Source organism: Urocitellus parryii, unplaced genomic scaffold (genome assembly GCF_045843805.1).
Source record: "Urocitellus parryii isolate mUroPar1 unplaced genomic scaffold, mUroPar1.hap1 Scaffold_1873, whole genome shotgun sequence".
NCBI lineage: Eukaryota > Metazoa > Chordata > Mammalia > Rodentia > Sciuridae > Urocitellus > Urocitellus parryii.
In genome coordinates, this window is record NW_027552306.1 from 936 (window position 1) to 28,665 (window position 27,730).

The 27,730-nt window shown below is 34.5% G+C and overlaps 1 pseudogene; it reads right to left on the reverse strand.

Annotated features, from left to right (window-relative positions):
• Positions 1-27,730, reverse strand: LOC144251744 (corepressor interacting with RBPJ 1-like; annotated as a pseudogene).

Below are 27,730 nucleotides of genomic sequence, written 5' to 3' on the forward strand. Positions count from 1 at the left end.
TACAGGGGCACAAGAAACAGTTAACAACAGAAAATACTTCTACATTCTCAAAATACATTACTTACAAATATTTGCAAAATTCATTCTTATGGTTTTATATTTGAAATGACAGTTTACAGAGATGGAAAATTAAAATAGAGCTTTATTTATTACAAAGATAATAGTACATAATTTAGCCCTTACTAAAAGTGTTTAGTAAGAAAGTGGAGATGCTTTTATTACTAGGTAACTGTTACATGCGGTCTCTTTATTCTCTCCCGACTTCTGCTTCTTTCTCTGTGGGTCCCTTTGGTGTGCTTATCTCCGGGATGCTCCCTGTGCATTCTTTCTCCTCTGTATACACTGGTGCCATGGCTCCTGCTGTCATTTCCTCTGCTGCGCTCTTCACTGGGACTCTGCTGTGGCTGCTTCCTTATCTCCCTTTGCTTATAACTACCAGGACTTCGGCTTCGGCTTCTCCTACTCCTCTCATCCCTGCTACAGCTTCTGCTGCTCCCCTCTTTTTTTTCTGATCCTCTCTTCTCTGGGCTGTGGTGGTGGCTTTTGGACCTGTGGCTATCAGGATAGCTCTGTTTGCTATTCTCTCCGGAACTCTCTTTTTTTAAAGACCTAGACTTTTCCTTGACTTTTTCCTTGTTACTATGACTATTAGAAAGTTTTTCATGAAGTTTTCTCTTCTTAGACTTGTCTTCTTCAGAATCACTGTTATTTCCTGAACATTTGTGTTTCTTTCTTTTCTTCTTTTCTTTGTCACTCTCACTACTGCTTTCTGAAGCTGTACTGGAGGAAGAGGAGGAGCAGGAGGAAGAGGAAGAGGAGGAGGATTTGCTTTTATGTTTTTTGTGTTTACTTCTGTTCTTCTGTAACTTTTTCTTTTTTCTATCTTTTTTCTTTTTTTTTCTTTTCAAGTCTGTCCAATTTCCTGTAATTGGGGAAAAAATAGTAGCAAACTAAAAAGTAGCCATTTCACCAACTATAAAATTGTTAATGGATAATATGCTTTCTTAGAAGCTACTAAAAAATGGTATCCATATATAAACAACTTATTTTATTAAACGGCAAATCATTTTTTTCTTTTAAATTGTTCAAGGCATGTTTACATTATATTTAAGTAAATAAATGTATTAAGTCAATTCTCTGATTGTACTTCATCAATGGAAATGACTATTAAATTCTTACTGGGTTAGAATTTGAAATTATTTAGTACTCTAAAGGTATAGTAATTCTGATCTAAAGAAAGCCTGTGAGGGATGGGACTGTGGCTCAGTGGCAAAGTGCTGGCCTCGCATGTATGAGGTACTGGGTTTGATCCTCAGCACCACATAAAAATAAATACATAAAAGTATTGTGTCTATCTACAATTAAAAAAAAAAAAGAGAGAAATATCTATATATATCTGAAAGCCTGTGAATGGTGTACACATTAGTTGAACCTGTTGAAACTTTCTGTGTATTAAAGTATGAAAATATTAATATTACATTATCAGTATTCAAGAATATTAATATTACATTATCAATATTCAAGAATATATTCTCCAAAAATTCCAAATAAAAATACACTTTAAAAATTGATACCCTTAGGGCTGGGGTTGTGGCTCAGTGGTAGAAAGCGTGCCTAGCATGTCTGAGGCACTGGGTTTTATTCTCAGCACCACATATAAATAAAATAACATAAAGGTCCATTGACAACTAAAAAAAAAAAATAAGATACCCTTAGCTGTGCAAGGTGGTGCATGCCTGTAATCTTAGCTACTTGGGAAGCTGAGGCAGGAGGATGGCAAGTTCAAGACCAGCCCTAGCAACTTAGTGAGGCTCAAAACCCTGTCTCCAAATAATAAACAAAAAGGACTGGGGATGTAATTCAGTGGTAAACCACTCCTGAGTTCCATCACCAGTACCACAAAAATAAATAAAAATTGATGACCTTTCTAGGTTTATGTAACAAAACAATCACATACTACTTTTCAACAACTGTTCAGTTTTATAAATAATTAGAGCAATTCCATCAGGGCATTGAGAATTTCTAAAGACGAATATGCAGTCTCAGAAGAGTAACTTCTTGTTTATATGGTATGTTTGAGTTTCTCTGAGGTAAGTGTCTTCACTGGCTTTTCTCAGCCATTCTTAAAACTCTACTTCCTGAGAACATCATGAGCTCCCTCTATTGGACTCAGCAGATATTTCTTAGATTTATTAATCCAAAGGTAGTCTAATATAAAGTTTACATGTACCTTAAACATTCTTTCAGCATTTCTCAAAAATTTACAAGATGTAGAAAGAAAACAAAGATACATGGGCAAAAACATTTTCTTTCTTCCTTTTTTTGGTACCCGGAATTGAACTCAGGGGCACTCAACCAGTCAGCCACACCCCCAGCCCTATTTTGTATTTTATTTAGTGACAGGGTCTTACTGGGTTGCTTAGCAAGCCTCCCTTTTGCTGAGGCTAGCTTTGAACTCGGGATCATCTTGCCTCAGTCTCCTGAGCTGCTGGGATTACAGGCGTGTGCCACCACTCCCAGCACCAAAAATAGTTTCTAAGAAAAACTGTGCAAAGATACACACAAATCTATTCTGAAAAGTAAAACCTACAAATAAGTCAATTTTCAAATTAAATATACTGAAAAGTGCAATAGTTTGTGGTATTATCCAAGTACACAATCTTATATTATTGAAAAAAAAAAAAGACAACAGAATTGTATTACTTTGGTTGAAGAATAAATCAACACGATGCATATTAAATAGCTTCAAGAGCTCTTAGTGTGGCTGGGGGTGTAGCTTAGTGGTAGCACACTTGCCTTGTAGTGCATGAGGCCCTGCTTCAGATCTCCAGCACCACAAACATGCACACACAAAATCTATTAAATATATACTTTTCCAATTACCTGAGAAGTTTTTCTTTTTGTTTGGTTGTGAGTGACTTTAAGAATTCCACTTCTGGATCCTCTTCACCCTCACTTGCAACATACTCCTGAGTCAACAAAGACATCAAATTGCTAAATTTTCAGACAAGTAGTTATCAGGAAAGAAAACATAAACAAGATTTTTTTTAATAGGGACATACTATAGATGAATATGGTATTTTGGACTAGGAACTGCAAATGGAATTTTTTCTTTTTCTTCTTTTTGGTACCAGGGATTGAACTTAGGGATGCTCAACCACTGAGCCACAACCCCAGCCCTATTTTTTGTATTTTATTTAGAAACAGGGTCTCACTGAGTTGTAAGTGCCTTGCCTTTGCTGAGGCTGGCTTTGAACTCGTGATCCTCCTGTCTCAGCCTTGTGAGCCGTTGAGATTACAGATATATCTTACTGTACCTGGCTGCAAATGGAATTTTAAAAATTTCTTTGTAGTCTACCTGTTACAGTGGATCATAAGATGTTAGTACAACTGCCTTGCTAACATTAGAAAACTTTATCAGGAAGAAAAGAAAAAATGAACACAGAAACAATCTTTAGATTTCTTGAATTTCAGCATTTTCCTATTTAAATATTTTATCTTTAAAATAATTTAATGAAATTTAAAAAACAAGAAGATCATGAGAGGCTGGGAGTGCAGCTCACTGGTAGGGCACTTGTTTAGCATGTAGCTAATTACCAACACTGTAAAAAAAAAAAAAAGATCATGAATCTTATAGGAAGGTCAAAATATCCACAGATATCCATAATTTTAGCCTTTATAATATTAGTTGTATGTTATCGAATACATACTAATACAACCCTTCAAACTCAACTATTTTCTAACTTTAATAAATTAAAAAAGTTTAAAATATTTTCTGTAATTTTTAGGAGTTTGCCTATATATTTCTTACCATTAGTTCAATTTAATGTCATGTCAGGGGTGAGTTGGCAGGAAGGGAAAAACAATCTTAACACTCATTCGGTTATTTTATCCATATAAACACAGAGGAGCCGTTTCATTTATTAAAATATAGGTTTATAAACAATTTCTCATTTAGGTTAAAATAATAAAGAGGCAAAATCAAAATACATTTTAGGAATTTTCTTTGCTCTATGTGACTTTCCTATGGATATATGAACATTGGAAACATTAAGTAGCAATTCACAAGCAATCACATTTAGATTTATAGACATTTTCAGCTTACTGATAAAAAGATCATTACCTGTGATGGATCATTTGCGGTCAAGTTTCTCCCCAGTACATTTCGTTTCAGTGCAAACCCACTGTTTCTCATCTCCGCTATTAGCTCCGAGGGGTGCATCGATGGCCCTGTTCACAAAAATCACAGTTTGAATGTATCATTTATATCTCTCTACCTTTTTCGGACTCCACAGTAGGAATGCAGTTGAAGCTTTGTTAAGTAAAATCACAGCTAAATCAACTCAATAATCTTCTGCTGAGCAAATAATCAGATATGATTTTCTAAAACAGCAGTCTGGAGATTCAGAATAGAAAATAATTGCATTTTTCTTTACGTGCAAGGGGATTCTCTTATGCAACTTTGTCATATTGAAAAAGATATATTTACATATTGTTTGGTTGGAAGTTTTTAGTATAAGATCAAAACAAAATGACAAACTACAATTAAACTTTTAATAGTTACTCTCTCAGTAAGAATTCACTTAAAAGAGATATTTTTACAGGTACATACACAATTTATTATCCTACTTTCCAAAAGAAAATTCCTTACCCCTGCTTATCAAACACCAATATTGAATACAATGCTGTGGGGTTGATATTATCAACAGTCTTGCCTCCATGTCTACTGAGTAACGACTAGGCTCTTTAATCTCGCTTATAAAATATGCCCAGATTTTGAAATTTCTAGTTATTAGATTTGGGTTGATAAAAGCAATTTTAGGATAGGTATAGGTGTGCATATTTTATATTTTTCATAAGCTACTGTTTGCAAAATCCCAAACTGAAAAGTGAGTTTCTTTTTGGTCCTGTGATACGGACTAACAGAATATACATTATAAAAAAAAGTTGAAAGGTCTGTCCTATTCCCTTAAAATAAGGCTATGTAAAGCAGAAGAGATTCTTCACTCTTAATTTTCTTTTTCTTTTAAATATTTTTAGTTGTAGATGGATACAATGCCTTTATTTTACTCATTTATTTTTATGTGGTGCTGAGGATCGAACCCAGTGCCTCACATGTGCTAGGCAAGCCCTCTACCACTGAGCCACAACCCCAGCTCCTTCTTTTCTATATTCCTGTTCCATTTTATTTTCCCTGTAGCTAAGAAACTGACAACATTTCATGGTAACTACACCCAAATTTCTGTACATTAGCTTAAATGAACTACCCTGGGCCACATGTCTGTAATACAAGGAAGACTGAGACAGTTACTGAAGACAAGGACTTCATAACAAATGGTAGGAGACAGAGAAACATTCAGAAACAGATTCTCTAGTTTGTTGATTAAAAATTTTGTCTATTTTTTCCCTTTTCTCTTCTTTATTGGTCTTTTACCACTTATTTATCATTAATATGGTAACTATCTGTTACCATGGAAAACAAAAGGCAATCAAGGGGCTGGGGATGTGGCTCAAGCGCTCGCCTGGCATGCATGAGGCCCGCGTTCGATCCTCAACACCACAAAGATGTTGTGTCCGCCGAAAACTAAAAAATAAATATTAAAAAATCCTCTCTTTCTCTCTCTCTTTAAAAAGAAGAAAAAAAAGAACTTAAAACAAACAAACAAAAAAACCAAAAGGCAATCAATCCAAATCTGTTCATTTGTCAATAGCAGCTTTGGTAAAACTGGGTGGAAAAGGGTACTGCTCTCTAGGCTTTACCATTCTAGTCATGTTATCAAGAAAAACTGAATGGCTACTCTAGCTGTGAAGGAGAGAATAGGGAGGAAACTGCCTATCATTGACATATGGGGAGAGTTCATATTTAATTCCTATGGATTACTTTAATGACCCTTTAAAATTACAAAATGGTTGCATATATTGACAATAAAATTTTAAATAAAAATCAAATTTCAGGGGCTGGGGTTTTAGCTCAGTGGTAGAGTGCTTACCTACTACATGTGAGACACTGGGTTTGATCCTCAGTACCACATAAAAATAAGTAAATACGCTGGGGCATGTAATCCCAGTGGCTCAGGAGGCTGAGACAGGAGGACCACAAGTACAAAGCCAGCCTCAGCCAGTGGTTAAGTGCCCCTGGGTTCAATTCCTGGTACCTCCCTCCCCCCACCAAAAAAAGTAAATAAAATAAGGGTATTGTGTCCATCTACAACTAAAAATTTAAAAAATTCAAAATTTAAGTATTAGTTACTAGTTGTCTGTAAATGGCATAAAAGTGCTCATACAATTAATGGCTTCACATGAATGAATAACAGCTCCATGTACTTCAGTGGTAGATGCTTACCTAGTGTATCTGCAAAGACGGGGGTTTGAGCCACAGCACAGCAAAAACCAAAAACCCCAAACCCCGAACCCAAAACAATTGAATTGGTGGGATTCTCAAATTTCACATGTAGGAACATACTTTTAGAAAGTAGAAAATGTGTCCTCTGAACTGTCAAAAATACAATTCCCTGTTAACTTTATTATATGTCATATAAATTCAGAAAGCAAATATGCTAAGAATTAAGATAAAAACCACTCTAGTAAAGGGCCAAAGAGCTTGGTCATTAGGATGAGAGGTTACCACTAATTTCATTAGTTTTCATCACAAGATGGATAATTTTAATGTTTTAGAAAGCATGCATTTTTTACAGTACTTCCAACTACTTCAAGAAAATGTTCTCTTTTATCAATGCGACAGATTATACAGATTACACAACTATTACTCTTATGGCATTTATATTTCTTAAAACCCCAACCAAACTTTGTGCAGTATAAAAACAGCATACATTACTACTTTGTAAATAGTGTTTAGTGAAGTGCCTGACAAACAGTACTCAATTAATAGTAACAATTCATTTTTACCAGTAGCTATATAATCTTTATGATTATTTTATAACAGTCTATAATTCTTAAAAATTGTTCTTAGTAGTAACATTTTTCAAATCTAGTCTTATTCACCTTTATTTTTTGGGTACTGGGGATTTATTTAGTTGGTTTTGTGTGTGTGTGTGTGTGTGTGTGTGTGTGTGTGTATGTGTAGTGCTGGGGATCAAACCCAGTACCTCATGTGTGCTAGGCAAGCACTCTTCCACTGAGCCACAACCCCAGCCCAGTATTGGGGATTGAACCCAGTGGTTATTAACCACTGAGACACATTCCTAGCACATTTTACTTTTTATTTTGAGGCAAGATCTTGCTGAGTTGCTTAGGGGTCTCATTAGGTTGCTGAGGCTGTTCTCAACCTTGTGATCTACCTGCTTCAGCCTCCGGAGTCACTGGAACTACAGGAGTGCGCCACCATGCCTGGCTTATTTTTGTACTTAAATCTCCTAGCATCAAAAGTTCTAGGTTTAAGTCTCTGTGTTTAGAAGATGTGACAAGTCAAGTTTAATTAAGATATATTTAGCAAGACATCTTTATACTTTCATGTCACTATGGCAGTGGCTATGTAGAGTTATATTGACAGAAATGACACTAGGCTGAGAACTCAAAATTCATTGATAATACAGATATGCTAATAAAATAGATTATGCAAATGTTCAAATACAAAAAATAACTACATTTTTAATGTATGATATCTTAATTTAAATTACAAATGGAGTTGGGTCTCAGGAATATTTAGTTAACTCTTAAATTTACTATGGCAGAATAATTCTAGAGATTTCAGTAAAACGTAGACTTGCAAGGGCTTTCTACATCATTCAGCCACACTGGGTTAGGCCTCTATAGCATAAAAAACAATTTCTGATTTAGGAAGCAAGTCCATTGAAGGAATTAATCTCAATATTAATTTATTCTGCAAACTTTTCTTATTGTAATATGGCAATACTGTAAAGTGTCAAAGTACCAGTGCTATGGTGTTCAGTTCTATATACTAATTAGACGTGGACTATGTTCTCCCAGGAAAAATACCATGCAATCAGTAACTCAGGAAAGAAAAAATTCTCAGAAGGTAAATTAAGCTGCACAAAGTATGTTTGTAAGAGGCTGAATCTACTCATTAAGGACATTTATTTTAGCCAGGCTCACTAGTACATACCAGTAATCCCAGCTATTTGAGAGGTCAAGGCAAGAAGATCACAAGTTTGAGAGCTGTGTGGGCAATTTAGCGAGACCTTGTCTGAGGAGGTGGGGTGTATATGGGGATGTAGCTCAGTGTTAGAGTATGTTTGAGGCCCTTGGCTCAATTCCCTGGGTTCGATCCTAAGCACCACATAAAAATAAAATAAAGATATTGTGTCCACCTAAAGCTAAAAAATAAATATTTTAAAAAAATATATAAAACTGAACAAAAGCAATGAGCAATAGAAGGTCAAAAATGTTCTGTAGTAAAATAGGTATTTTATCCCAGATAAATATACAAAGCCAAAGGTCTGGCTATGAGGAAAGGCCACAAATCTGACTCCTCCACAATTAGAAGACAGCAGTCCCAGGTGAATGCCACAAATGGTACAAGGGGGAGACTAAGGTGGAAGACAAGACAGACCCTTGTTGTGTTCCGCTGCCAGAGTTAGGTCCATCTACTATTCCCACTGTCAGATGTATCTTCCATTCTGAGTTCATTATTCTTTTTAAATGAAGTATTGTCTAAAAATTTAATGGTATAAGAGAAAATAGGATGAATTGTAGGTTGAGTAAGGCTTCATTATAAATGCCTTTTTATCCTTCCCCCAAATTTTACATGTTAATTTATAGGGATGTTGTTTGCTAAACTAAACTGCTATTCTGAAAGTGAATACAGTTTTGCTCGCTTTTACTGTGGTGATCTATATTTTTCCCTTTCCAATATATGTGTGTGTTCAGTGGTGTTGGGGATTGATCCCAGGGATTTTGTGTGCTAGGCAAGCAATCTTTTTCTAAACTATATCCCTAGCCCAACTATGTCTTTTAAATTTAATTTTATGGTACAGAATGTTTCAAACCTATGTAACATAGCTTCAAGCATTTACTATTTTACCATTCTTGTTTCATCTATTACATCCAAATTTCTTTTCTGGAAAAGTATTTTAAGCAAAATCTCAGATATCACTTTGGTATGAATCAGTAAGGACAATTTCTTAACATTGCATTATTTTTATTATACCTATCAATATTGATAATTTAAAAAACCATCTAATATCCAGTTTATATTTAAATTTCTCCAATTGTATCTAGTTTTCTAATCTTAAAAAATTTACCCGCTCCTTCCCTTCACCCTGCTATTCATTTGTTGAAGAAACCAGGTAATCTGTCCTGTTAAATATCCCACATTATGGAGGGTGATACTGTTGAACATGTTCTTCTAGCTCCTTAATTTTCTGTAAATTGGTAGTTGGATCTACAGGTTTATTATTAGATTATTACCTTTGGAATAATATATAGAAAATTTTCCAAAAAGTTTGTATTCCAGAAAATGATAGCCCCAAAATATATCTCCAATTAAGCAAATCAGGCTAGTAAGACTTCTACTTAGTATGTTCTGTAACCCCTTTTACCATGTATTTACTGCGGCCTTAGTTGAACAGCAGCATAAACTTGAAAATGTGTATTTTAAAATAACACTCCTTGGCTGGTGGTGCTGCATGCCCCATAACTTTAGCTACTCAGGAGGCCCAGGTAGGAAGATCACAAGTTCAAGGCCATCCTGAGCAACCTGGAGACACTGCTGGAGAGACACTGCCTCAAAATAAAAAAAATAAAGAGAGCTGAGGATAAAGTTGGGTGGTAGAGTAACCTAGGATTTAATCTCCAAGAATGTATAAGTAAATAAATAAATAAGATCAATAACCCCCCTGCACTGGGGATGCAGCTTAGTGGTAGAGCTTTTGACTGACAATTCTGAAGCCTTGTGTTCGACCCCTAGTAACACTAGAAACAAACAAGCAAGCCAAACCACCACTACCAACAAAACCCCCCAAACACCCAGTGGTTGGTTGGGAGTATACAGCTCAGTGGCAGAGCATCTGCTTAGCATGCACGAGACTGTGGGTTCAATCCCCAGAATGAATACAAATAAGTAAATCATCATATATTATCACAAATAAAAGAAAACATGACTATCATTTCCATGAAAGCATAATCTTCTGTCCTTTTTTCTTTCCTAAGGTTAAACTGACTATGACACTTAGAAACACTATTTATAGTACATTATTAAGAGGGAGATCTAGGTCTTGTGGGAATTATTGAGAATTACCTCACACTTATATTACTGTAACCATTTTGCTTTTAAGAAAGCTTATAGAAAGTTGTCTTTTAAAAAAGACTAAAAAAGGGGCACAGTAGGAACATGCAGCATAATTCCCAGGGAAAAAAGTGAACAAAGCTATTAATAAAGTGTGTGGGTGATTTTTATTTATATAGATGAGAATGTTTTATGTATGATTTTCTAAAGGTTATGCAAGAACCAATTGTACTGAATTGTAATAAAACTGCTCCATACTGGGAATTTTCCTGACACACTGCCAGTTCATCTTTGAGGAGGCTGGAAACAATAGGATTTCTTATTGCCCTCATCCCAAGTTCATACTGAAGACAACTAACTGATCTCTATTAAAACACACAATATAAAGGAAAATCAAACATTTCATTTTAGTCCATGTGTCTAAAAAATACACAAAGGCAAAAAAATATCAAACTGTCCTTATTATATGCTAGTAAAAATTACTATTTATTAAAATCAACCTTGATTTACAGAATCAGTATGAAGATATTTGACACATATTTCATTATATCTTTATAACTTGTTTTCAACTTAATTTATATGCAAATATTACAGTGGTGATACAACCAGCAATAATAAAGTTAATCATGGTGGCGCAGGCCTGTAATCCCAATGAGTCAGGAAGTTGAGGCAGGAAGATCACAAATTCCAGGCAAGCATCAGCAACTTAGTTAGCAAGGCCCTAAGCAACACAGTGAAACCCTGTCTCAAAATAAAAAGGGCTGGGTATGTAGCTCAGTGGTAAAGTGCCCCTGGGTTAAATCCCTAGTGCCAAAACAAAAAACCAAAAACTAAACCAAATAAAAAACCAGGTATGACTAATAGATGGGATTAGAAATTCATGATTAGAGGAGGCAGACCAGAAAGGGACAGATAGGAATTTTCTAGGGTGATGGTAATGCTCCTTATCTTGTCAGGTATGTTTGTTACCAGGTGTGTACATTTGCCAAACTTAAACCCTATACTTAAGACTAGTGTATTTTATTAAAAAAAAAAAGTTACACATGATCTTTTCAGTCACTAGTAATTACTGAGTGACCATGATACTATAGACTCTGGCTATACCCATATATATTTTGTATGTATATAACTGAGGAGAGCCCTGTATAGGGAATTTGAACTTATGTATCCCTAGTATATAACACAGAAAATTCTTTTTTTTAAATTTGTGTGTTAGTGAGGGCTTGTTATTTCATCTTACTAGAACTTCTCAAGAACTTGGATTTTACCTTTAAACTTATAATATTTTGGGGAAAATTAATTCATAAGTAAAACAAATTATAATTTCTATTATAAAATATAATCAGAGGAAGCCGGCACATGCCTATAATCCCAGTGGCTAGGGAGGCTGAGACAGGAGGATTGAGAGTTCAAAGCCAGCCTCAGCAAAAGGGAGGTGCTAAGCAACTCAGTGTGACTTTGTCTCTAAATAAAATACAAAAATGGGCTGTGGATTTGGCTCAGTGGTCGAGTATCCCTGAGTTCAATCCCTGGTACCCCTAATATATACTCATATATGCATATATATATATAATTAAGAGGAGATGATCAACAATGATGTTTATTAGCAAAGCCTTTCTATTCACCAACTATACTATTATTTACTAAGTATGTACATTGTTTAAGGCAATGGGGATACAAAAATAAATAAGACACAGGCCCTATCTCAGAAAAACTTAAGATTTTTCAGGAATAAAATAGAATTTGAGTTAGATTTTCAAATTCTCATAGAATTTAGAAAAGGTAAAAAGCAAAGCATTTGGAACATGATGAAGGTTAATATTAAGTTTATTATGTTTGATTTGGGTAGAAGAATTAGTTTTATTAGGTGTACTGAATTCCATTCATTCTCCTTTTCCTTCCTGGGTAATCTCAAACTAATTTCTATTACTTGAGGCTGGAAGACCTTGAAAGGATGCAATGATGTTAATAGGAAGAAATATGTAAGAGAGAATTATGATTGTTATCTGAGAATCATAATACCCCTTTGAGAATGTGGGAGTTGTAGCCTCCTCTAATCCCACACACACCTTTAACACAGAACAGAGTCATTTAGAACAGGACTGTAATTAATTTGTTCACATCAATAGAATTTCAAGGAACAGACACTTTAACAAATTTAATCACTAACTTATAATAATATATACAAATAGTCTGAAATAACTTAACCACTGGTGTCACTTAAAATTTAAAGTACTAGTAAAGAGTATCATTTTGACTTCTGCCACAATATGACTTGACAAGTTTTACTAGATAAACTTCTCTTTTTATTTGGTACCAGGGATTGAACCCAGGGGCAATTAACCACTGAGCCACACCCCAGACTTTTTTAATATTTTGAGACAGGGTTTTGCTAAGTTGCTGAGGGCCTTGCAAAGTTGCTGAGGCTGGCTTTGAATTTACAATCCTCCTTCTTCAGCCTCCTGAGCCACTGGGATTATAGGTGTGCACCATTGTACCCAGCCTAGATAATCTCTTTAATAGGTCCACATTTTTTTTTTTTCAACGACTACCTAGCTTCTTCTTGCATAAAATATTTAACAACATAAAATCATCTACATATAAAGGAAAAAATTAAATCATCCACAATCAAGTATAAGCACTTGTGATCAACTTTATAAAGGAGAGAATTGGTGCTTAACTTCTTTATTTTTAAGTCAATTTTTTGATAGTTGTAATATCTGTCTGTTATGGTCTGAATATAGTTTGACCCCACCAATACACATGTTGAGCCTTGGTTCCCAGTGTTATGGTGTTGAGAGGTAGTGGGACCTTTAAGAAGTGTTTAGTCTCTGAGGGATCAACGCTCATAAAGGGATTAATGCTATCTAGTGTGAGGAAGGAAGGGAAGGAAGGAGGGACAGAATCGAGGTTGCTTCCACAGTTTAGCAATTGTGAATAGTTGTTAAACTATGGAAGCAACCTCGATGCCCTTCAACAGATGAATAGATAAAGAAGGTATCTATTTTTCAAATGGAATGATGGTACATATACACAACACACTGAAGTGGTTGCGTCACTTTTTAAATCTTTAGGGTATAGGTTGAGTTCATGCACAACCAGAAAAGTGAAAATTTCTGCTCCATTTGTGTACAATGAATTGAAGAACTTTCTACTGTCAGGTATCCTAACTGATTAGAACTAATAAATGAATAAAAAGAAAGAAAAAACCCCACCAATGTAGAATTCAGTATCACTGAAATTATTGTTCAAAAGTATAAAAACAAAGACCTTCTTTAAAATATAAAATAAACAGACAAACAAGGAATTTGCTGTCAGTACACCTGTCTTTAAGTTTTTCAGAGAGAAACAAAATAACCTAGGTCAGAAACTCAGGTCTACATAAGGAAGAGTGTTCAAGAAAGAATAAATGAAGGTCAAATAAAATCAATCAGATCTTTTATTTTTCAATTTTTTTTCTTTATTTGCAGTGCTGGGAATCAATTCATGGCCTTGTGCATACTAGGTAAGTGTTCTACCATTGAGGTATATTCCCAACCCATTTTTCATATTCTTAACTGATCCAAAGGATAACTGCTGATTCAAAATAAAGATAGCAAAAATAAATGATTATAGCTTATGAGTAAATGAAATTATAACAGCAATGTTTAAGGGATAGGAAGGAAGAACTCTATTATATAACAGGAACTAGGTACTTTGTTAAAAGGCACCTGCACTATTCAGGAAGTTGTAGAGTGTTCTTTGAAAGTAGACTTAGTTATACGTGTATATTGCAAAGTCTGAGATGACCAATTTAAAAAAAATATCAAGAAATAGTATAATTGAAATGTTGAGAAAACGTGAAATCATATAAAATACTCATTTAAAACCAGATGAAGCAGAAAAAGAACAAAAATGAAACGATGAATGAGGGCAATGAATAGAAAACAATTACAAAAAACAAAAGCTAGGGGCTGGGGTTGTGGCTCAGAGGTAGAGTGCTCACCTAGCATGTGTGAGGCACTAGGTTCAATCCTCAGCACCACGTAAAGTAAAATAAAGATACTGTGTCCACCTATAACTAAAAAATAAATGTTAAAAAAATGAAAGCTATTAAGTATAACAATCATCACTTTTATATAAAGAATCTTAACATACCAACTAAGAGACTATAAGAAAAAAAAAAAGACCCAACTGTATGATATTCAAAAGAAATCTACTTTAAACATAAAGGCACAGGAGCTGGGGGATGCACACTTATAATCCCAGCAACTCGGGAGGCAAAGGCAGAAAGATCTTAAGGACAAGGCCAGCTTAGTGAGACCCTATCTCAAAAAAGAACTGGGGATGTAGTTCAGTGGTTAAGTACCCGTGGGCCCAACCCCCAGTACTGAAAAAAAAAAAAGACACAAATTAAAAGTAAAAGAATGGGGGATGGGGTTAGTTCAGTAATAGTGCTTGCCTAGCATGTGGTAGCCTCTGAGTTCGATCCTTAGCACCACAAAAAACAAAAATAAAAACAAAGCAAAAGAGTGCATGAATGGAGAAAGATATACCCCAGGCTAACAATAACCAAATAAAGATGGAGCATATATATTAATTTTATTGAATCCAGGAGAACTCTACCACTGCGTTAAAACCACTGAGCCACCCTTTTTATTCTTTAAATCTGTGACTGGGGGTTGCTAAGTTGCTCTGGTTGTTAAGTATGATTGCCTCATATTTGTAATCCTCCTGTCTCAGCTTTTTGAGTAGCTGGGATTACAAGCATGCACCACTGTACCTGGCGCCATATTAATTTTAGACAAACAGATTTCAGAGCAAGGACAAATACCAAGGCTAAATAGAGTATTACATAACGGTCAAAGGGTCAATTTTCCAAAAAGACCCAAATATGTGTATGTGCCTAACAGAGCATCAAAATGTGTAAAGCAAAAACTGATGAGTATCTTTAGAAAAAGGCAACTCCACTATTATAGCTGGAGACTTCCCATCCCTCTATCAATAACTGACAGATACAACAGGTGAAAAATCAGAATATATTGAACTGATCCATCAACTGGATCTAGTTGACATTTTTTTCCTAATTGACATTTATAGAATACTTCATTCACCTAGCAACAGCAGAAAAATATATATTTTCTCACATTCATATAGAACATTTACCAAATAGACCACATCTGGGCCATATAACACAACTTAATAAAAGTAAAAGAAAAACCTAAAATATTTTGAGATTAAATAACAGAGCTCTAAACACATATATCAAAGAAGTCTCAGGAAAAAGTAAAAAATATTTTCAACTAAGAATAGACAATACAACTGCTGTATAACAATTTTGGGCTGGTCTTTGTCCCCAGTTCTTTTTTTTAAAGTAGTAGGGATTGAACATAGGGGTGCTTAACCACTGAGCCACATCCCCAACACATTTTATTTTTTGAGACAGGGCTTTAATAAATTGCTGAGGCTGGCTTTGAACTTGTGATCCTCATGCCGCAGCTTCCTGAATGGCTGGGCTGGTCCCCATGCCTAGCCTTTGTCCCCAGTTCTGAGGGAACCTCAACTCTTGACATTTCCTGAGTAATAAGAGTATCTTTGGTGGGTCCTGATAGTTTATGTTATTGATGTGCCTCATGATGGTGACTCATGATTGAAATATTCCACTGTGGTTTAAGAAAAAAGAAAAAGATTTTTAATTTCAATATACATGATCAGATCATGCTCAAGGGCTAGGGTTGTGACTCAGTGGTAGAGTACTCACCTAGTAGGTGAGAGGCCCTGGGTTCGGTCCTCAGCACCACATATAAATAAATGAAATAAAGGTATTGTGTCTACCTACAACTAAAAAAATACTAAACAAAACAACAAAAAAAGAGCTGACTCAAGATAGTGGCTGACCATACCAGAAAAATAAATCATGTGATTAGAGGGCTAGACTTTGAGCTAGGTGAGAGAAGCCCTTTGAGGAAGAAAGAAGAGCTGGAGATAGAAGAGTTAAATCTCATGGCTAATGATTTTGATCATTCACAACTATGTAATAAAGACCAATAAAAACTAGACAGCTTGGATAAGCTTCCCTGGTTAATAAAAGTTGTTATATATTAATGTACAAGAAGATTGACAGGTACTGACTCTACAGGGAGACTTTGGAAGACTGTGTCTGGGACCTTCCCAGACCTTGTTCTATGTACCTCTTCTTTTGGCTTACCCTGATTTTTATCCTTTTACTATAGTAAAATTGTAATCACAAGTATAGTGTTAGTTTCTGAGTTCTGTAAGTCAGTCTAGTGAATTATCAAACCTTAGGCAGGTAGAAGGAAGCGTGGATTTGTAGCAGGTTTGGTGGGTGGTCTAGGAACTCCCAAATTTGTAGCTGGTGTCTTAATTGAGAATAGTCTTTGGAGAACTGTTAACCTGTGAAGTCTGGCCTATTTCTGGGTAGTTAATGTCAGAAATCATTGTAATAAAACCTATTAAATTTTGTAGGACACAGCAAAAACCAACTCAGAAAGAAATTTATAGTACTAAATACATGTATTAGAAGAAAGATTTAAAATCAATATGTAGAGCTGGAGTGTAGCTCCGTGGAACAGAACTTGACTAGCATGGGTGAGGCCTTGGGTTCAAACTTCATCACCTCTCCCAAATCAATTACATAATCTTCTGTCTTATAAAACTAGAAAAGGAAGAGCAAATTAAATTCAAAATAAGAAGAGAAGAAATAAAAAGAGGAAAACAAGGGAGAAAAATCAATCACAACAAAAGCTGGTTCTTTGAAAAGATCAGTAAATTGATAAAGCTCTAGCTAACCAAGGAAAGAGAAATGAAATGAGGGTCAACACTACAGATCCATGGACATTAGAGGGGTAATAATGGAATACAACAAATGATTCTATACCATTAAATCTGATTTACATGAAATGGACCAATTCTTTGAAAGACACAATCTACCAAAGCTGACAAAAGGAGAAAAAGGTCATTTGATAGGCATCTATCTAGTAAAGAAATTTAGCCAACAATCAATCAATAACCTTCTAAAACAAAAAGTGACAGGCCCAGATGGATTCACTAGTTAATTTTATCAAATATTTAAAGAAGAAATTATATATATATATATATTTTTTTTTTTAAAGAGAGTGAGACAGGGAGAGAGAGGGAGAGAGAAGGAGGGAGGGAGGGAGGGAGAGAGAGAGAAAGAGAGAGAGAATTTTTAAAATATTTATTTATTTATTTATTTTTAGTTATCGGCGGACACAACATCTTTGTTTGTATGTGGTGCTGAGGATCGAACCCGGGCTGCACGCATGCCAGGCGAGTGCGCTACCACTTGAGCCACATCCCCAGCCCTAAGAAGAAATTATATTAATAATCTCTTCTAGATAACAGAAACAGAAGGAACATTACCTAACTTATTCTATAAGACTAACATCATCCTGATACCAAAACCAAATACAAACAAGAAAGAAAAATTACATGCCAGTACCTCTCATGAGGTATAAAAATATAGGTGTAATAATCTTTAATAAAATATTAGCAATGGAAGTGCTTCAGCATGTCTAGCTCTCCTATAGAGTAACTATTTAGAGCTAACTATTTGCTTCCTGAAGAAAAAGATCTGAAAGTCAAACATGGAGAGAGATACAAAATCCATGTTTAGGGAATAAAGGAGTTTAAAAATAGAATTTTGCTTTATGTTCTTTGAAGAAAATCTTACACATTTACCTGTTTTATAGGTGCCTACATATAAACTTGTATCCTGGTGGGCTATTATAAGACTGGTGTATGTGTGTGTGAATATCTGGGCATTTAAGCATAATGGGAAAACACATTCCATGGAAGAATGGAATGTCCAGAAGAGGCAAAGACATAGGGACAGAAAGTAGTTTAGTGGTTGCCTACAGCTGGGGACTGGAGGGTGAGGGTCAAGGGATTTTCTTTCTTTCTTTTTTAGAAAAATTAAAATGTTCTAAAATTGACTATAGTGATGGATGTACAACTCTGTAAATACACTAAAAGCCATTGCATTGATGGCATGTAAATTATAGCTCAATAAAGCTGTTTAAAAAATACTTGCTCAGTTTGAGGTCAGCCTCAGTTTGAGGGCAACTTAGTGAGACCCTGTCTCAAGATACAATAAAAAGGCTGGGGATGCAGCTCAGTGGTAGAGCACTTGCCTAGCATGCATGAGGCCCTGGCTGGGTTCAATCCCTAGTACCAGAAAAAACAAACAAATCACTTGCTCTGTTGAAATACTCCACTGTGGTTTAAGAAAAAAGAAAAAGATTTTTAATTTCAATATACATTAAAAACACAAATAACTGACAGATGTTAAGAGTCAGTGATAAAAAATAAGTTCTACAGAGTATAGATAAAAGATATGAATTAGTCATTTAATTATGTTATAGAATATTTTATAAAAATTCAGTTACCACTGAAGCTTACAAGTTTTAAGGATAATTTTGATGTATCTGGAGTGGATGAAAAAGGTAAGATGATCTTTTCAGTAGAAAAGATATTCTAAACCAGCTTAGCCCAAAGAAGCATTTTGATTGCCTAATTTAACTTTGTAAAGGAGAAGTAAATCTTATAGCTGGTCTCTGTAAACCTCACAGCTGGAGCATTCTAACAGCACCTTGCAGTTTCCAGTGATCAAAGTAAGTTACTTTATATACTAAACTAAGAATTTCATAATAGAAATAATGTAACACCAGGGGGTGCAGTTATCATGAAATAATTACACTCCTGGGAGATTACAGGCACAAGGCTGTACCCCAGGGGTGTGATTATCCCATGATAACCACATCTACTGAAATTGCCTTATTGCAAAAATAATCTCTATTCACTGGTGAGACATTATTCAATAGGTGATTTTTTTAAATGAAAAGATTTTTTTTTTTAGTTTGAATCACCAAGTGGATTAGGAAATTGGTCAGTTTATTTTTCATTGCATTCAAGTTCAGAATATTACATCATTATTACTCACTTTTCTATTTAAGATAGTAGAGTTTTGATTTTGTTTTTGAGAAACCTTTAAGAGTTTCTATTAGCTTTAGTTAAGTACTACTGCTAAATTCAGGTCAAACTTTAGAGGCATTAATGGAGCAATACAATTTAAAATAATTTATTTCTATGTATAATTTTTAATTCTTTTAAAGAAATGCTCACTTAAAAATTTATAAATGTAATTTATCTTCACTGTTGGAAATATGGATAAGCAAAAAGATAAAACTAAAAATCTTAGTAATCCTACTACCCAAACACAACCACTATTAATTTGGTCTATCTCCTTCCAATCCTTTTCTTTAAAATATCTGTTTCTGTGTCTACCTATACACATAAACAGATATACAACTGTAACTTCTCTGTCTTATAACCTATTTTTAAAAAATTCACTAAATGTTTTAAAAAATATCCCCATCATTAAGAAATCTTATCATTTTAAATGCTGCATTGTACAGAATTCCATTATAACAATGTTCCATAATTCACTTAATTTCCTTTCAACAGTCCAGGTTCATGTTCATAATCCCAGATTGGTAAGCTGAGGCAGAACAGTCACACACAAGTTTCGAGAACAGCCTCAGCAATTTAGTAAGACCCTCTCACAAAATTAAAATAAAAAGGGCTGGGGATATAGCTTGTGGGTAGAATGCCCCTGGGTTCAAACCCCAGTATGAGGGAATTTTTTTTTTTACTAGATATTTTAGTATTGTCTCTCACTATCATACACAATTCTTTGTGACTAAATCTTTAGGACATATTCATGACTATTTCCTTAGGATAAATTTATGACTTTATGATAAATAAAACACAAGTTAAACAAACAAATATATAGTAAAAGGTACTATCCTCCCAAATCTTCAATTATTCTTATAAACAGCTTAAGATAATGGTTTTCAACCTTGATGGTACATCAGAAACAGATTGGTAACTTTCACCTTATGTAATAGCCTAGATAGTGAAAGCTACTGATTTCTTTTTCTTTTTTTGTGGTGCTGGAGATGGAACCTATGACCTTGTGCATACTAGGCAAGGGCTTTACAACTGAATGAATCCCTATTCCTTTCTCAATTTTAACAGAGTTCAATGTCTTCAGATATTCTTAGACAATTCAGATACAGAATTTAAGAAATTAAAATACCCTGTGTATATGGCAGTTTTTACTCTCATACCTTGTCAGTTTGAAAGAAAAAACTGGAAATGGAAGTTTCTCTAATATCTTAAAGATATAAAGATAAAGTTTCCCTAATATCTTAAAGATATAAAGATTAAGGCAAAGAATTAATTCAGTCTGTTAGGTATTTCTCATTGTGAACACAGCCTTTGCACCACAACCATAACTCTGCTTCCTTTAGCTGTTCTAATATTCTGAAAATAAACTTAACATGGGAATAGAAAGGAAAGCATTAGCTTTCTGAAGAGTTTTAGTGCTTAAAAAGGCTAAATTTTAAGTTTATTTTAAAATTTTAATACAAAATAATATTGCTTGTAATTTCATCAAATTAACATCTTAACTAATTCCAATGAAAATTCAGTTAGTATTTTTTATCTGGAGTACTGGGAATTGAAATCAGGGGTGCTCTCTAACACTGAACTATATCCCCAGCCCTTTTCATTTTTTATTTTGAATCAGGGTCTCAATAAGTTGCTGAGGCTGGCCTCCAACTTGTGATTCTCTTGCCTCAGCCTCCTGAGTAGATGGATTATAGGCCTTCGATACCACACCTAGTTTAATTAATATCATGCCATTCCCCTATTGCACGATATTTAGATTCTTTACAATACTTAAAAATTAGAAATGTTGAAAATTTGTCCCCCCCCTTTTTTATGTAAAGGCTCTTTCAACACATTTCTCTTTCATTTTCCTCTATATTATTTGCCTTCCAAAGACAAACAACAGATCATAAGCATTATCCGAGGATAAGATTCTCAGACTTTTCTCTGGACTCTTATTCAATAGCCCCTATGGGGCAGGAGCTTGAGAACCAATATTTAAACAAGCTGTGTTAAATGATTCCTTACAGTAGGTAAGCTTGGGAAACACTGGTTGCAGGATGAATGGACAAATTCCCTCCATCCCATCTTGAGAGCCATTCAAATTTTATTCTATTCAAGTTAAATTCTTTTGTGCTTATGTTTTTCTTCAGGTCTTTTTTTTTGGGGGGGGGTGTCAAACTTTCTTTCTACCTATCTAAATTTTAATTCTTCAGAGATCATTTTAGTCCTTCTTACTCTGTTAACTACCTAATTTAACAATGCTTTCCTCTATTAAACAGACTCTTAAATCGTATTCTAATTTTGAGTAGATTGTCACTAGCCCCTTTTATTTTTTATTTAGAGTCAGGGTCTTGCTAAGTTTATGAGGCTGGCTTTGAACTTGTGATACTCCTGCCTAAGCCTCCTGAGCTGCTAGAATTATAAGCATGCACCACTGTGCCCAACTGTCTCTTATGTGATATGTTAATGTTTCTGATTTGATTGGAAACTAGGAATAGTCTATACCTTCAATAAACCAGAACATAAAGTTTAAAAAACTTATTGGCTAATGTGTAGGATGTCAAATACATAGTTGCTAAAAACAAGTGTTTGAAAAATAAATAATAAACTGGTTCTAAGAATTAATTTTCAAATAGGGCTTTTCTGGGGGGTGCGGGTGGTTAGGGATCAAATCCAGAGGCTCCAGGCAAATGCACTACCACTGAGCTACACCGACAACCCTAAAAATAGAGGCTCTTATATCAGTAAGTCATCCTTTTATCATAAAAGGTAGAGCATCTAAAGTCATACAGATTTTAAAAATAACTTCATCCTTGAAAGCCAATTTAATTATGGAATGCCTGACATTTTGTTTATCCTACATACTTTTAATTGATACCATTTAACTTTTTTTACACTTGATATATCCTCCTATATCCTTACAAATCAACATAGATCTCTAGCTATATTACTTATGTATATATATTACATACGGTTGTAGAGTATTCCATTTGCGGGAGATACTCCACAATTAATAAAAAAAAATACTCAAGAAGTGATTATTACATGCCAGGCACTATTCTAAGCATCATGTATTAACTTATCTAGTTTTCATAACAACTTTATGAGATGTAGGTATTATTATGTTTTATACATATCAGCAAGAGATGTTAAATAACTTGCCTAAAGTTACAATTAAGAAGCAGCACAGTAGAAGTTCTAAAGCAGGCATCTAAGGAGTCATCTTCAATCAATATTTTTTTAATATTTATTTTTTAGTTGTAGTTGGACACAATACCTTTATTTATTTATTTTTAAGTGGTGCTGAGGATCAAACCCAGGGTCTCACACATGGCTAGGCAAGCGCTCTATCGCTGAGCCACAACCCCAGGCCCTTTAGTCAATGTTTTTAACCACTAGGTGAGTGCCACTAAGTATGTGCCCTATCAGGATTGATGGTCCCTCTGTATGAAAGGCTGTTCCTTTTGCCTGATACGCCAAATGCTCTTTTCCCAGATCTCACACTGCTGTAATCGTCTTGTCATTCAGGTCTCATCTTAACATCACTTCCTCAGAGGGGCCTTTCTGACCACTTAATATAGTAACTCCCCAGTTAGTTTTGATCACAGATTCCAATTACATTTTCATCACAGAACTTATAATTGCTTCATAAATAACTGCTGAATAAACCCCCTACTGATGGACATTCATTGGGGTATTATTGTAGAATTCCTCTTCAGTCAAATGAACTTTTTCCAAATAATATGAACAAAGTAGAAAAATGCATAAATTGTTGAATCCTATTGTTTTACCTATATTTAACCATACTTGAGAAGTCTACATGTTGTTTCTAATCTTTCACTACTGTGAATCTTTGAGGGTATACCTTATTGCTTTCTTTTAACTACTGGAAGGTAAAAGGATATGGTGGATTTTTGTTTGTTTGTGTTTTTCTGAGACAGGGCCTCAGTAAATTGTTAAGGCTGGCCTCAAGTTTGCAATCCTCCTGATTCAGCCTCCTGAGTAGCTAGGATTACAGGCATGCCCCAAATGATGTTTTGAATACTTCTGATATATATTATGGCCCTTCAAAATGGCTGTTCAATTTATTAACAAAGGATTGAAATATTCATCTTACCATACTTGCTCCAACACCCTGTATACAGTTCTTTCAAGTCTTTACCAAATTTCACAGGCAAAACAGACAATATATTGTATGTAACATATGTCAATATATGTAGACTTCTTAAATATGGTTAAATATAGGTAAAACAATAGGATTCAACAAGTTATGTATTTTTCTACTTCATTCATGTTATTTGGACAAAGTTCACTTAACTGAAAAGAATAGTTCTACAATAATACCCCAATGAATGGCATACAAAAACCTGAATTGCATACACTGAATTACCATAAGGTTAATGGATACAAATGGAGGGCTAAAGAAAAGTCAATAACCAGCTGCATTAAACAGGAATTTACTAACTGTGTGGCATGTGACTGTGGGGTTTTACTGTTTTCAATACTTATTTTTTTAAAAAATATTTTTAGTTAAACATGGACATAATATCTTTATTTTAAAAAAATATTTTAGTTGTAGTTGGACACAATACTTTTATTTTGTTTATTTACTTTTATGTGACACTGGGGATTGAACCCAGTGCCTCACATGTTCGAGGCCAGTGCTCTGCCACTGAACCACAACCCCAGCTCTTGTTTTAAATACTTTTAAAAATAGGTTAATACACAAGTTCTTTGGGTTGTTGTTAGCATACTTTCTAATACAGACTCAAGACAAGGCAGGCCTACTGATTATTAAAAGAAAGGGCTAAGCCTGGAGTCTATCCTACTCATTCTCTCAGAAGCAGGATCAGAGTAAGATGAGGCTGGGGAAGAAAGACAGCTACTACTTCTGCCTGTCTCAAAACAACCCATGAATCATGTAGGTGTAAGGAAACTATAAGACTGGCATGAAGGAAAAGATGAGAAAGAAGCAACCCTATCTTGAAAACAGAATATACTTTTAAGATGTAACAATGAATCTCTGGACTAAGAAAGGGAAGTGTCAAAAATATTTGAGCCAAATGGGTTCGTGATGTATGACCTACTCCACTCCATTTTCTTTGGGGTTTTATTTCCTTTGGGGCCTTTATCCCTTCTACTAATTGGAAGAGGGCAGGGAAGGAGGGAGAATTAGCTATGTGGGTTATTAAGAGTATCTGTATTGTGGTATCAGTGGTAAGTTCTTTTTTTTTTAAAGATAGAGTGAGAGGAGAGAGAGAGAGAGAGAGAATTTTTTAATATTTATTTTTTAGTTCTCGGCGGACACAACATCTTTGTTGGTATGTGGTGCTGAGGATCGAACCCGGGCCGCACGCATGCCAGGCGAGCGCGCTACCACTTCAGCCACATCCCCAGCCCTGGTAAGTTCTTTTATAAGGTATTTTGCCAGAACAAAGACTGTATTAACATTGTCTTACAACTGAACAACTAGTTCTCCTTCTCCTTAAAAGGTGGTTTCTGAACTTATTTTACAGGAATAAAGATTTTTCAAAAATCAATCACAGTATTTTATAGGTATGCTTCCTTCACCAATTCTAACATCTATACCACCACTAGGGAAATGCCCAAAATAACGATGGATCAAATTCCTAAACTCCTAATATTAAGATGAACTTTTTTGAACGTGGTTTTCTAGAAGAAAGTAAGAACAGATGCAAAAGGTTGAAAGCTGAATGAGGGTGAACCCTAGGCTCAAGATTGAGGTGAACAGCAAAAGCCATAGAGATTCTAAAGAGATGACTGGAGGCCTTGCGACTGAAAGAAGGGGACTTAATGCCCAGAGGACTTGTTTCAATAAATAGCAGTGCTTTTATGTTTTAGGGTTTTATGTAAGATTTCTTTAAAAAAAAAAAGAGTTCTATAGCTGCTTTATAAAGTGCTGAAAATCTGAGTCATACTATCATCCTTATTGTAAAATCAGGAGTTGAGCTGGGTGTGATGGCTCATGCCTGTAATTCCAGTGACTAGGGAAGCTCAGGTAGGAAGATCTCAAGTTTGATGTCAGCCTTAGCAATTCAGTCAGACTCTCAGCAACTTAGTGGAACCCTCCCTCCAGGTAAAAGATTTTATAAAGGGCTGGGGATGTAGTTCAGTAATAAAGTGCCCTTGGGTTCAATCCCTTGTACCAAAAAAAAAAAAAAAAATCAGGAGTTGAAGCCCATAAAAGTGAAATTACTCATTGAAGGTTATAGAATTAAGTAGGGTATTTCTATTATGACTTATTCTGAGACAGGATTAAATTAGTATGGCTATCTCAATGAAATAGTAGTAAGATAATGATGAACTTAAGCTAAAACTTCACAGTTTTAGTATCCTTTTTATGAAGAGCCAAAATGATGCAAACCCAAGTGGACAAATTTTTTTTTAGAAAATAATACGTAGTAAGATAAATAATTTTCCAATATAAACCCAATTTAAACATATTTATCATCTTTTTTTACTCAGTTTTGTTTTTAATTCCATGAACCAAAGAGAAATGATTGCTGAGGCTTTCACTCCAGCCTTTTTTAAAAATCAGGAGAATCTAAATATGAGAATCAACCATTTATTTTCTAATTTTAGGCCACTAACCTGATAAAGTATTTATTGTTATCTTACCTTAAAAAATCAAGTTCATAGGGCCTTTGGCTGGAAAAATTACATTTTAATTCTATTACAAAGCATTTTAGTTTCAACACAGAATTTCTCAATGATAATCATATTTTGGTAATGTGCCTTAGTCTAAAACAATAAAACTCAAATAAAACAAAAAATATTCAGATTAAAGAAAAAAATGTTATTTTTCTTTCCTTATTTACCTAAATTCTAAAAAAAATCATGTCTAATGCCTACCTGAGCCATCAGTGGGAACCGAACTTGCATTGATTCCAGAAAGACCAAACAAAGGACATTCTCGATCTGTGTTGACATGACCCCATTTGTGACATTTAATACATCTTACATTTCGAACCTGAGAAAAGTGAATGAATATTCTTTTGGTTACTAAAATACTACGAATCTAACCAATGTTTGGCAGGATTCAAGTTAAATTACTCACATTTTAAAAAGATCTGTAGGAAAAGATACTACAAAACTAAGTTTGGTAAATTTAATACAAATACTAAAATCTTATTATAAATCCTGCCTAACACCTAAGCTGAATCCTATTGTTTTTTACTTCTTAGTTGGTTGCAATATAACAATATCATCTTAAAATTTCTTAGTTTTAATAAGTCAAAATTAAAAGTTTCAAATTTCTAAACCAGGAGCTGGCAAAATTTTCCTGTAAAGGTTCAAATAGAACTTATTTTAGGCTTTTCAGGCCCAACCTCTGTGCCAACTGTAAGGACTCAGCTCTGCTGTTTAAGTTACAGATAATACATAAATGAACAAGCAAGGAAAGGTTCCAACAACATTTTATTTATAAGGATTCCCTCTAGTGACAGGCTGCCCTGATTCTAAACAAATTACTGTTTTAAATCTTTTCTTGGTCATGACCTAATTCTCCAAATTCTTGGAAAAGAGCAGACACCAACATCATTATAACTCTTTTTTTTAAGTATTTATTTTTTAGTTGCAGTTGGATACAATATCTTTATCTTATTTATTTATTATTATGTGGTGCTGAGGATCAAACCCAGGCCTCACACATGCTAGGTGAGGGCTCTACAGCTGAGCCACAACTGCAGCCCTATAACTTTTTTTTTAATATTTATTTTTTTAAGTTGTAGTTGGATACAATCCCTTTATTCCATTCATTTATTTTTATGCGGCGCTGAGGATCGAACACAGGGCCCCACGCATGCTAGGCGAGCGCTCTACCATTGAGCTACAATCCCAGCCTCCCCATAACTCTTATTAGTAATTTTGATTCACATTTTTGGTCAGTCTACCACATTTAATGTTTTCTCCTTATTCCTACCATCATCTGATACCAATACAAACCATATTGTTCTTTTTCAGCGTGAACACCTTTTTGATAATTATGTAGATATTTACTAAATAAAAATTATTCGTAAAGGGTAAAATACATGTCACTTGCCTGAATGCCAAAGGGCTGATCTCTGATGTTCATGTCATCTTTGGCATATCTATTAAATAGAGAAAATGTATAAATAAAATATTAAGAATAATTTAATAAATTCAATGGTAGTTAACTTGAAAAAGTTATAGTCCTCAAAACAATATGAAATGTGTTATTACTTCAATAAGTATACAGAACTATAGTCTATTTAATATTTCAAAATAGTTATCAAATATCTAGGCTTATAGTTTGTAATTTATAAATAAAAAGAACAAGAATATAAAACAAGACTATGATAAAAGTAGATTGGTTGCATAAGAAAGTTCAATAAAAATGTTTTCATATTAGTTACTTTCTCTAATGCATATAAAGGTAATAACATAAGATGGGATTGCAGATATAGTGATATATATTGTATCTTAAAAGCAAACCAGACCGTACTTTTCTCATGGAGCTCCTTTCTGCCATTCAAATTTGTATTCTGTCTCTCCTTCTGTTTCTTCTTT